The sequence below is a fragment of the Lissotriton vulgaris genome, chromosome 5, assembly GCF_964263255.1.
Source record: "Lissotriton vulgaris chromosome 5, aLisVul1.2, whole genome shotgun sequence".
Taxonomy (NCBI): Eukaryota; Metazoa; Chordata; class Amphibia; order Caudata; family Salamandridae; genus Lissotriton; species Lissotriton vulgaris.
The window spans coordinates 1,536,506,834-1,536,517,589 of NC_141693.1; positions in this window are offsets into that span (position 1 = coordinate 1,536,506,834).

Sequence of the window (10,756 nt, forward strand, 5' to 3'; positions counted from 1 at the left end):
TCCTAATGGACCCCTAACTCTTATGCTTGAACATTTCCTAATTTTGGTGGCATTCCAATAGTTTCAAAAGGATGTAAGTTTTGCATTAAGATACTTTCATATAAATTCAAATTTTTAAATTCAAGAGGCAAGGGGTACATTTACAAATTATTCCAGATTGATCTTGAAGGCATACAGTTATGGTCACGATTTCCATGGCTATACTAACATACCATTTGATCAGAACAGACATCAAATCTGTTTTCCACAATAGGATACATAACATGTTTTCTGCAAGCTACTCTGTTATTTGTTTTCCACATGTGTGCTACTGCAGCAAACGCAGACTTTATTTGGAATTTCTGCAATGGTTAAATGAAATAGCAAAATATACTAATTAAATGGTTTTAAGTCCATAATAGTATCATGCACTGTAGTTACTGTGTCTAATATATCCATGCAGACGTGATCCTCACTGCCAATGTATTTTGATTCAATATAGCTTGAAAGCAATATGACCTTCTTCGTGTAAACAAGCATTGTTAATTACCTCAAATTAAGTTGAATGGTCTTCCCCAAAACATTGAGTTTTTACATGTTTTTGGATAATCAAATGATGTATAGATAACATTTTAATGTAATGAAAGTGGAATTATACACATAATTTTCGAGGCATCCTAAACTATACTCTGGCATATCTGTAAAGATGTGAAATGGGCAGTTACCATATGTTTGCAAAGTTTTAATTTTAGCTTGTAAATGTCTTTTCTTAAAAGTGGTAATAAAGTTCTGCATTATTTTACAGAATGTGTTGCAAATGTGCATATGGAGGTACAAATTCAATTTTTTCAAGAACATCCCTTTGTGAGTGCTTCAAGACGTTGGTCACTTTTTCTATAGGTCAACTGACCCATGAATAACTTCAAAGCATTATTGTTTACTGTTAACAGCTAGAAGTCAATTTGTATATGTATGGTAATTTTCTTTATGAAAGTATAGTCACTACTGGATGTATGTCACCACCAACCTCCAAATATTTTTGAGAATTTAAAGAGATTCAATTTCGTTTTACTAACGTACATATTGTGAACGTTAAATCAAGTGGCTTAGTGTTTTCATGCAATTCATTGCTGAAATAGATCATTTGTTTTTTACATCAAAGGCTGTCTCCACAATTAACTGAACATATAGTTTATGTTTCAGTTTAGCATTATGGCGTTTAAACGAAGGAATCATAGTAAATTTCCCAGTACTATGTTTTTATACTGGTTAGAGAATATATTCCTACTAGTCTCCCTCATTGGATTTAACCTAATTGTTTTTTAATGTAAGTTCTTTAGCATTGTTTGGGATCATTTCTACATCCACAATAATGTTCCAAGAGGAAATTTATATTTTACTTTGCAACATTTAATATTATTCTTACTGTTCTTCTTATTTATATTGTCCAGTTTGTCCTTTTGAAGGTGGGGTTGACATTTCTCTTATACCTTTGGAACATGTTTCATTTTAATTTGTTATGGTAATGCTTGGAAGGATTTGTTGTTAGTTTGAGTGTACCTGAAACAACAATAAGGGACAAAAGAAACAATACTATTACTAACAATTAAAATTAAGTACCATGTAAACATTTAGGGCCAGATATGATGTTGGTCGGACATCACTGTGGTTTTGGAACCGACCGACCGACCTCGGGTTGGCAGGACAAAACCACAATTACGATGCAACTGCACATGGTATGGTTGCACACTCCCATTACCAATTGGAGCTTGTGCAGTGCACAAAAAACGTCTGCAGCACAAGCACACATATAGACATGGGAGTTACTGTAAAATCCTGCACTGTGTGGCAGCCACATCATGGTGCCTGCGATACAGTGCAGGGATTTACAGGGGGGGCACCCACAACCATGGGCCGTGGAGAGAAGATGTCCAGGGTAAGGGCCCCCAAAGTCACTTTTTAACAGGCTTTCCATGTCAGAAAGCCTGACATGGAAACCTGTATGAAACCAACATCATAATCATAATCCTGATGGCTGAAACGCCATCCATAAGGGAATATATGGCAGTTCCGATTTGCTAAGGGGCTCCTTGAGTTCTTCGGAAGCCAGTCAGATTGACCATGTGGTTTAGATTCTGACCGCCATTATCGTAATATGACGGCCGGACTTCAAACCAAGGATGTTGGTCGGTAAGCCTCCGATGAGTGGTCGGACGCTTACCAACCGACATCCTAATCAGGCCCAAAATGTAGATGTAACCTTTCTTCAATAATACATATAATACTAGCTTCTTCTATTTCCCCCTAAGATGCAAATACATTGTGGTGTTAGTCCCCTAACAATAGAACACTTAGAAACAAATAACTGTATCTGTAATCTTCTGTTCACATACAGCTGAAAGAGCAGCCTAGTACTATTGGTGCATGCCGATAGCCAACTGAATATCAAGCAATGAGTATTAGTGTTACATCCAAATGATGTTTTAACAAACCACATATTTGGATATTGTTCTCATGTGACTAAGTTAGTTTGACTTGTAGGGTAATTTTGAACAAACCACAAACTATCTCTCAGATAATTTGTATTGTACATTTGTAATACTATACTCTATTGGTTAATATGTTCATATGACATGTATTTCTAGTGAAATATCTGTATGTATATTAAAAGTTAACAGCCTAGTATTATTAGGAATGATTGAGCTTCTGTTGTACTGTTTGGGCTATGTTAGTAGTCCAATGTTACATTAAAACAATCAGCATGCTTCTTTTACAAGTATAGTATGTCACACATAAGATCATTTGGCATTGATGTAGGCTAATACGTAAAAACATTCACTGTACTACATTGACTTACTGCTTCTGGTATTTGGTTGTGGTAAAAGAAAACGCTTTGTGTGTGCATTATTGGACACAATTATAATTGTTGGGCAAGTGAATATGCTAAAAGAGGAGGAATAGGTTATAATTATTGTCTACTGAATGTTGAAATCACATGGATGGGGAATAGAGGTTTAAGGTGGAATAATATCCTACATCTAATCACTTAGGGCCAGATGTAGGTGGCCATTTACCGGCTGGTAACGGCCGATTTCGGCCGTTACCGACTGGTAAATGGGTTTTTGGGATGTAGGGGGCCAATTTTACCGAATTGGTAAATTTACTGAATCAGTAAATTTACCGATTCGGTAAAATACCGAATCGGTAAAATACCGATTCGGTAACTTCTAGATGTAGGTGGGACTCTTCTGAGTCCCAAAGGCCTTTCAGATTCGGTATTTTACCACCCAATCCAATTGGGTGGTAAAATACCGAATCCAGGTGTGCATGCACGTGTGCATGCACACCTATGCCATGTGACAGACAGACATGCCCTTAAGGCATGTCTGTGTGCCACATGGCACACATGTCAGTATTTGGGGTGCTAGAGGTTGTCAAAGTGACACCCCCTGCACCCTTGCAAGAATCGGTATTTATCGAATCCGTAAATACCGATTCGGTAATGCCCATTATCGGTCTCCAGACAGGTGTGAAAATAGAAATTGAGAAGAAAGCATTTTTTCCATCTTTAATGAGTTTATTCACACCCATTTTTATGTAGTTTAATACTTGCCAAAGGATACAGTGCAAGTACTCTGTAAAACACTGCTGCAAAAGTATTAAACAACATGCAGACACTTCATCAAAACAGTGTCTGAATACCTAAAAGATCACATGTCCTCCATGTATCACCAGAACGTTATGGGCCTCATTTATGAGGCCCCTTGCGCCATCGGAACATCACTTTTTGTGACGTTCTGTGGTGCAGAAGCCTGAGTGATATTTATCAGGCAGCACAAAGCCAATTTTTTGGCTTAATGCTGCCTGATAAATATCGGACCTTTTAACGCAGTGTTCCACGTTAAAAGGGTGTGCAATAAGTGTTGCTGGCGGCGTTCTCAGCAACATCCATGGCCTTTTAACATTGCCCCAGATTTACGAGAAATCGTAAATCTGAGGCAGGGGAGGCGTAAGGGATGCGAAACAGGGAGAAATATCTTTATTTCTCCTTGTTTTTCCTTTTTCTCTGTGTGCTGCATTCCGCAACACACATAGAAAGAGGAAAAGCCACTTGTGATTTTTTTTGTACAGAAAGGTTTCCCTTCCTGTACAAAAATAATCATCACGTTTCAAGTTTTTTCTCAGTCTGCCTGCTCTGAGACTTTACTACTTAAACATGGAGTACCACAGGGCTCAATTTTAAGTCCACTGCTTTTTAATTTGTATATGAGTCCTCTTGCGAGATTAGTTGAGGAGACAGGTTTGAATATGTTTTCATATGCTGACGACTCACAGCTCCTTTTCTCTCTTTCTTCAGCCGAAAGTAACCATCCTTCCATGCTAAAATTAGGGTTAGGTAAGATCGCTGGATGGATGCAGGATAATTTTCTTAAGCTTAACGGCGAGAAAACGGAGCTAATTATTCTTGGAAAAAATAGAGAGGCCTGGGGACCACAACACTGGCCATCTGAAATGGGCCCTCTTCCTATACCTGTTTCACAGGCACGTAACTTGGGAGTCATCATTGACGAATCTTTAGATATGCACCAGCAAGCGGTTAAGACTTCTGCTACATGTTTTGCAGTCTTAAAATGGCTAAAGAAGATCTGCTGGATGCTCCCTGATGGCACCAAAAAAACTGTCATCAATGCCTTGATTACTTCAAGGCTAGATTATAGTAATGTGCTGTACATAGGGGCAAAGAAAGCTACAATCAGAAGGCTGCAATTAGTACAAAATGCAGCGGCGAGACTTCTTTTCAAAATCCCTATATCCTGCCCCACTACTAAATACATCCGTGACCTCCATTGGTTGAAATTTGAAAATAGGATTAGGTTCAAATCCTTATGCTTTATGCACAAAATTTCAACTGGAACTGCTCCTAAATATCTGCGGAACCTTGTGCATCCTTACTTACCTTCGAGAGTCCTTAGATCAGCAACCGCTAACAATTTCATTATTCCCAAAATCAAATTATCACGGATGGGGGGAAGATCCTTTGCCTTCTTAGGCCCATCCCTCTGGAACAAGATGCCTCATTCCTTACGTTCGGAAGTCAGCCATGTGAAGTTTAGGAAAGCATTAAAAACGTGGCTTTTTAACATCTGATATTGACTGGCAAAATACGCATTTCTGAACTACTAGCGCCGGGAAACCCCTTGGTGGGTAGCTGTAGCGCTATACAAATTAAATAAATATTAATAAATAATAATAATAATAATAATAATAAATAATAATAAATAAATAATAATAATAAATAATAATAATATCCCCACAACGCAGGCACCCTTGCACCATTGTGCAAAGGTGCCTGCGTTGGCGCAGGCAGCCCTTTGTGTGCCGGCGCAGGGGAAAAGGACAGGAATGCGCCAAATCTTATAGATTCGGCCCATTCCTTCCCTTTTCTTTTGCCGTAGGGAAGCGCAGCAGGAAGGCCAGCTGTGCTTCCCTATAGCAAAACCTCATATATGAGGCCCTATGTTTTTTTGAACCAGTTACTTTTATAGTGCTGATAGTGTCCATTACACTACAACTTTCAATGACATCCTCATTATTATCATGCACCATCTCCTACTACTACATATCCTAATTCTAAATAATGAGTTATAATAAAAGGCTGTATTAAGAGCCAACCTAGCTGGAGCATGGACACATATCGATAAGTATGATTTACTCTTTAGAGACCCATGCAGCCTTACTGTGGTAGTCTGTACATTTTTCAATACACTGTAATACATTTACAAATGTTTTGACAGCACCTTCAGTACAATTACAAATAGGAGTCTAAACAATTTATTAACACCAACATTTAATATGTATTCCAAAACACAGTAAAAAGGCTGTCATATAAAAACATGGCTGTCATAAGGGTTTTCAGAAGTCCTCTATAGCTAATAATATTATCCCTTGTGATTGCTGCGTAGCTAGAATGTACCACCTCGGCCACAGATACAGCTAAAAGTATACCTTGGGGCAGATTTACAAACCCCTTGCGATACTTTTACGCTGCTGTTGCTTCACTTTTGTGACGCAGCGGCAGCATAAACAATGCGCCGCGTTGCGACCTATTTACAACGTCACGCATCTAGGCAGATGCGTCACATTGTAAAGCCCTGCGCCACATGAAACCTGCGTCAGGTTTCATGTGGGCGTTCTGTCGCAGGGTGGTCGTTCCCTCGCAGAAAAGCCCCATAAAACTGACGCATTGAAATCTATAAGATTTCACTGAGTCAGTTTTACGACGCTGCTGCGTCAAATCCTTACGCCTGCTTGAAGCAGGTGTAAGGAGTGACACACCACGTTGAGTATGGGTGGCCCCTGTGCATTCCAGCGGTTGTGTCGCACTTGCGACGCGACTCCAGCAATGCGCCACCCATACGCCACAAGATGTGTCACGCATCTTTCCTTCCTTGCACCATGGTGCGCTGCATTGTAAATGCGGCGCATCTGTGGTGGCGAAGGAGGGGATTGCATGACGCATCTGTTCTGGCGCATCCCAGCTGATTTGCAGAGATGCGCCAGAACATGTAAATATGCCCCCGAGTACTTTGACTTTCATTTCATTTGTTTGCTGGCACTACCCAAAAGAATAAACACTAACCCCTAATATGTACTGCCAAAGTTGATAAAAATCCTGCGGACTCTTTTTGTGCTATGCAAAATACAAAGTCTATGGAAAATGCATTAAAAAAAGCCTGTTTTGGGATCCTCATTTTTCCTTGCACGAAACACATTGAAACGTTTAGTGCTCTCTAAATGTAAAAAGGGGAAGAGGTCATGCTCATTCATCAAAATGGGGACAAAACTCCTTATTTCTGGTCACCCTAACCATAAATACAGAATAGCCACCACCACTCTGTAGTTAGGACCTAGTTTCCATAGTGTTTTTTTTTACCAATACCTTTGGAGCCTTTGACAAATTGTCACAAAATATTTAGACTAGCTTTCCACTCACTTCATCTGCTGTTTTGAATGCTTCAGGGTGATTCATTAAGCGGGGCCAAGAAAAAGGGAGAGTCCCAAAATGTGCTTTCTCCATGCAATTTCCTCTAGGTATTTTAGACATGACTACAGCCCAAACCGAGGGATAGAATGACACCAAATTTGGAAGAAAGCTAAGTCATGGTTGTGAAAGATTTTTTTTTCAATTTGGTGTAAATTGGTTAAGTAATTTTGAAGATATTTAAGAAAAAAGATTTATGTATATCTAAGGACGCAGATCTATGGTGGTTTGTGGCTCACTGGTTAGAGGCAGCAGACCTGTAAGCGGAGAAGAGCCCGGGACCAGGGTTCAAATCCCGACGTGGCAGGGTCGTGAACCAGGGGTCAACGGACTCGATAATTCTCGCCTCAGTGCCTACTCTAACCAGGGAACACACTCGGTAACTCTGGGCATTAAGCTTGCCTCATCTCTACAACGGCCCCCCACAGACGCCGGGGATGCCTGGTTTCACCCTGGAGATACCCAGAAAGGGACCATCTCACAGGGAAAACCAGGACGGGTTCCCCAGCGGTCTACAGCGCCAGGACACTCGGGTAGAGTAACAGTGCGCTTGACGAGAATCCCACATTTACATTTATTCAGTACTGTCATTGGCTAGCCACAACCTGACAGTAACGTTGCATCTGCCATTTTCTGTAATTAAGACTCAGTCCTGAGGGCCAAAACTTGACATGAAACTGAATATAGGGTTCAGGACAGACTTCTGTGGAGCTCGGCATGCCCCCATGTAAATTTGCAATGGTTCTATGTATCAAGAGGTCCTTATAAAAGGTCCTTATAAAAACAGATAAACCCACTCACAGAATCACTCCTATACTCACTCATACTCCCACTCAACAACTCTTATGCAAACTTACACATCCATACATCCACTCATAAACCATCTCATACACACTCACAGCCATTCACATACCAACATACACACCCATACAGCTACTCACAAACCCTCTCACACACCCATACAACCACTCACATAAACACAAAACCACTCACACACCTACTCACAGACCCACACAACCATTCATGGACCTTGCATCCAAGAACACACCCACTCACATACCCATACAGCAACTCACACACTTACTTAGACACCCACTAAACCACTCACATACCCATTCGCTGACCCACATACCCAGTCACACACCTAGTCAAACACCCATACAGCCACTCACACACCCACCCACATACTCACAAAACCATGCCATGTGGCAAAGTTAGGCCTGGGGAGAAACATTGCCATTTTACATACACAAATTTCTTAGGGTGACTTCTTTACCACATGTTGACTTTTGACACACATTTTCTTGTGTGACTGTGCAGAATATGGTTCTTAGAAACCACATCTGCTTACATTTCCACTTCATCGAAACACTGTCAAGACACCTTGAACATTCAGAAAAAGAGATAGAGTTCATTGCGTAAATGTTGTTGTTTGTTTATTGTCCAGGATGTGATGTAGCGATCATAAGAGAATAAACAATGATTGCCTGGCTGAGGTCTCAACATGGTAGCATGGATCTGTTTTACTATATAAGCAAGAGCACTTTTGGGTTAAGAAGATGAGCACTGTGCTGTCACTGCGAGGTTGCTGTTTGTCGAAGTCTCAACCCAGCTTGGCAACTAGGTTAGGAAGTCAAAGTATGAGTACACTATACTCAGTGCTTCCAGCATATATACACTGTTTTAGCACAGTGGTGGAATTGTTTATCCTTTTCACTGTTCTTATTTTGCTAATCATTTTTATTTGTATCTGTCTATTAATCATTGTAGTGCATATATTTTAGATAAGAATCACATTGGTTCACTAAATATTGAAACACCTCTTTGTGAATTTCTTGCGTATCTCACTGGGTGTGCACGAGTGACTGAGTGAAAAGGTTCAATCAATCAATCGATCAGAGTACTTGTAAAGCACGGTACTTATCTGTGTGGGACTCAAGGCTCTGAGGGGAGGTGGTGCCGCTACTGCTTGAAGAGCCAGGTCTTGAGGAGTCTTCTGAAGGCAAGTAGGTCTTGGGTCTGCTGTAGGTGGGTAGGGATGGTGTTCCAGGTCTTGGCGGCAAGGTAGGAGAAAGATCTGATGCCGGAGGTTGTTTGTTGGATGCAGGGGACATCGGCGAGGATGAGGCTGGCGGAGCGGAGCTGGCGGGTCGGGGTGTAGAAGTTGAGTCTGCTGTTCAGGTAGACTTGTCCGGCGTTGTGGAGTGCTTTGTGTGCATGGGTGAGGAGCTTGAAGGTGATCCTCTTGTCGATGGGGAGCCAGTGTAGGTCTCTCAAGTGGGGGGTGATGTGGCTGTGGTGGGGGCATTGACAATCAGTCGGGTGGAGGCGTTTTGGATGCGTTGTAGTCGTCGTAGGTGTTTGGCTGGGATTCCTGCATAGAGTGCGTTGCTGTAGTCCAGTCTGCTGCTGAAGAGGGCCTGTGTCACAGTCCTTCTTGTTTCGGTCGGCATCCACTTGTAGAGCCGGTGGAGCATGCAGAGGGTGTTGTAGCAGGAGGAGGAGACGGCATTGACCTGGTTAGACATGGAGAGGGAGGAGTCAAGGATGAATCCTAGGTTGCTTGCATGGTCGGTGCTGTTTCCAATGTGGTTGGCCACAAGGAGTTGTCCCCGGCTGAGGGGGTGGGTCCGAGGATGAGTACCTCCGTCTTGTCCGAGTTTAGCTTCAGACGGCTGTTCCTCATCCAGTCGGCGACGGCCTTCATTCCCTCGTAGAGGTTGGTTTTGGCGGTGTGCGGGTCCTTGGTGAGGGAGAGGATGAGCTGGGTGTTGGCGTAGGAGATGATGTAGAGGTCGTGTTGGCGGGCCACTTGTGCGAGGGGGGCCATGTAGATGGTGAACAGCGTAGGGCTGAGGGATGAGCCCTGGGGGATGCCGCAGATGATGTCGGTGGCTTTGAATTGGAAGGGCGGGAGGCGGACGCTCTGGGTTCTGCCGGAGAAGAAGGGCGTGGTCCTGTCAAGGGCCTTCTCTTGGATTCCGGCTTCTAGGAGGAGTGTCTTTAGAGTGCGATGGCAGATCGTGTTGAGGCGGCTGACGGGTACAGGAGGATGAGGGCTGATGTTTCGCCATTGTCAAGTTGGTACCTGATGTCGTCTGTGGCGGTGATGAGGGCTGTCTCTGTGCTGTGGTTTCGTCTAAACCCGGACTGGGACATGTACAAAATGTTGTTGTCTTCAGGTGGCGGGCCAGTTGCATGTTGACGATTTTCTCAATGACCTTTGCTGGGAACGAGAGCAGGGAGATAGGCCGGAGGTTTTTGAGGTCCTTGGTGTCCGCCTTGGGCTTCTTGAGGAGGGTGTTGATTTCTGCGTGTTTCCAGATTTCCGGTAATGTCTCTGTTTCGGAGGAGATGTTGATGACCTTCTGTAGTTGGGGTGCGATGGCAGCGTCAGCTTCGTTGAATATGGGGTGTGGGCACGGGTCTGACGGAGATCCTGAGTGGATGGAGTTTATGACCTTGAGTGTCCCGTCGTCATTGACGTTGGTCCAGGAGGTCAGGCGGTTGGGGCTGGTGGTGTTCACAGGGGGGTGGTGTCTGGCGTAGTCAGGGTGGTCATGGTGTTGAAGCTGTCATGGATGTCAGCGATCTTACGGTGAAAGATCCACAAATGCCTTTTTGGTATAGGCCCCAAATACTTAACAGATAAGTTCATCCCATATAGTCCTGGACGCTCTCTCCGTTCTAGCAATCAGCAACTGCTTCAGGTCCCCAGGATTAAGAGAGTGAGAC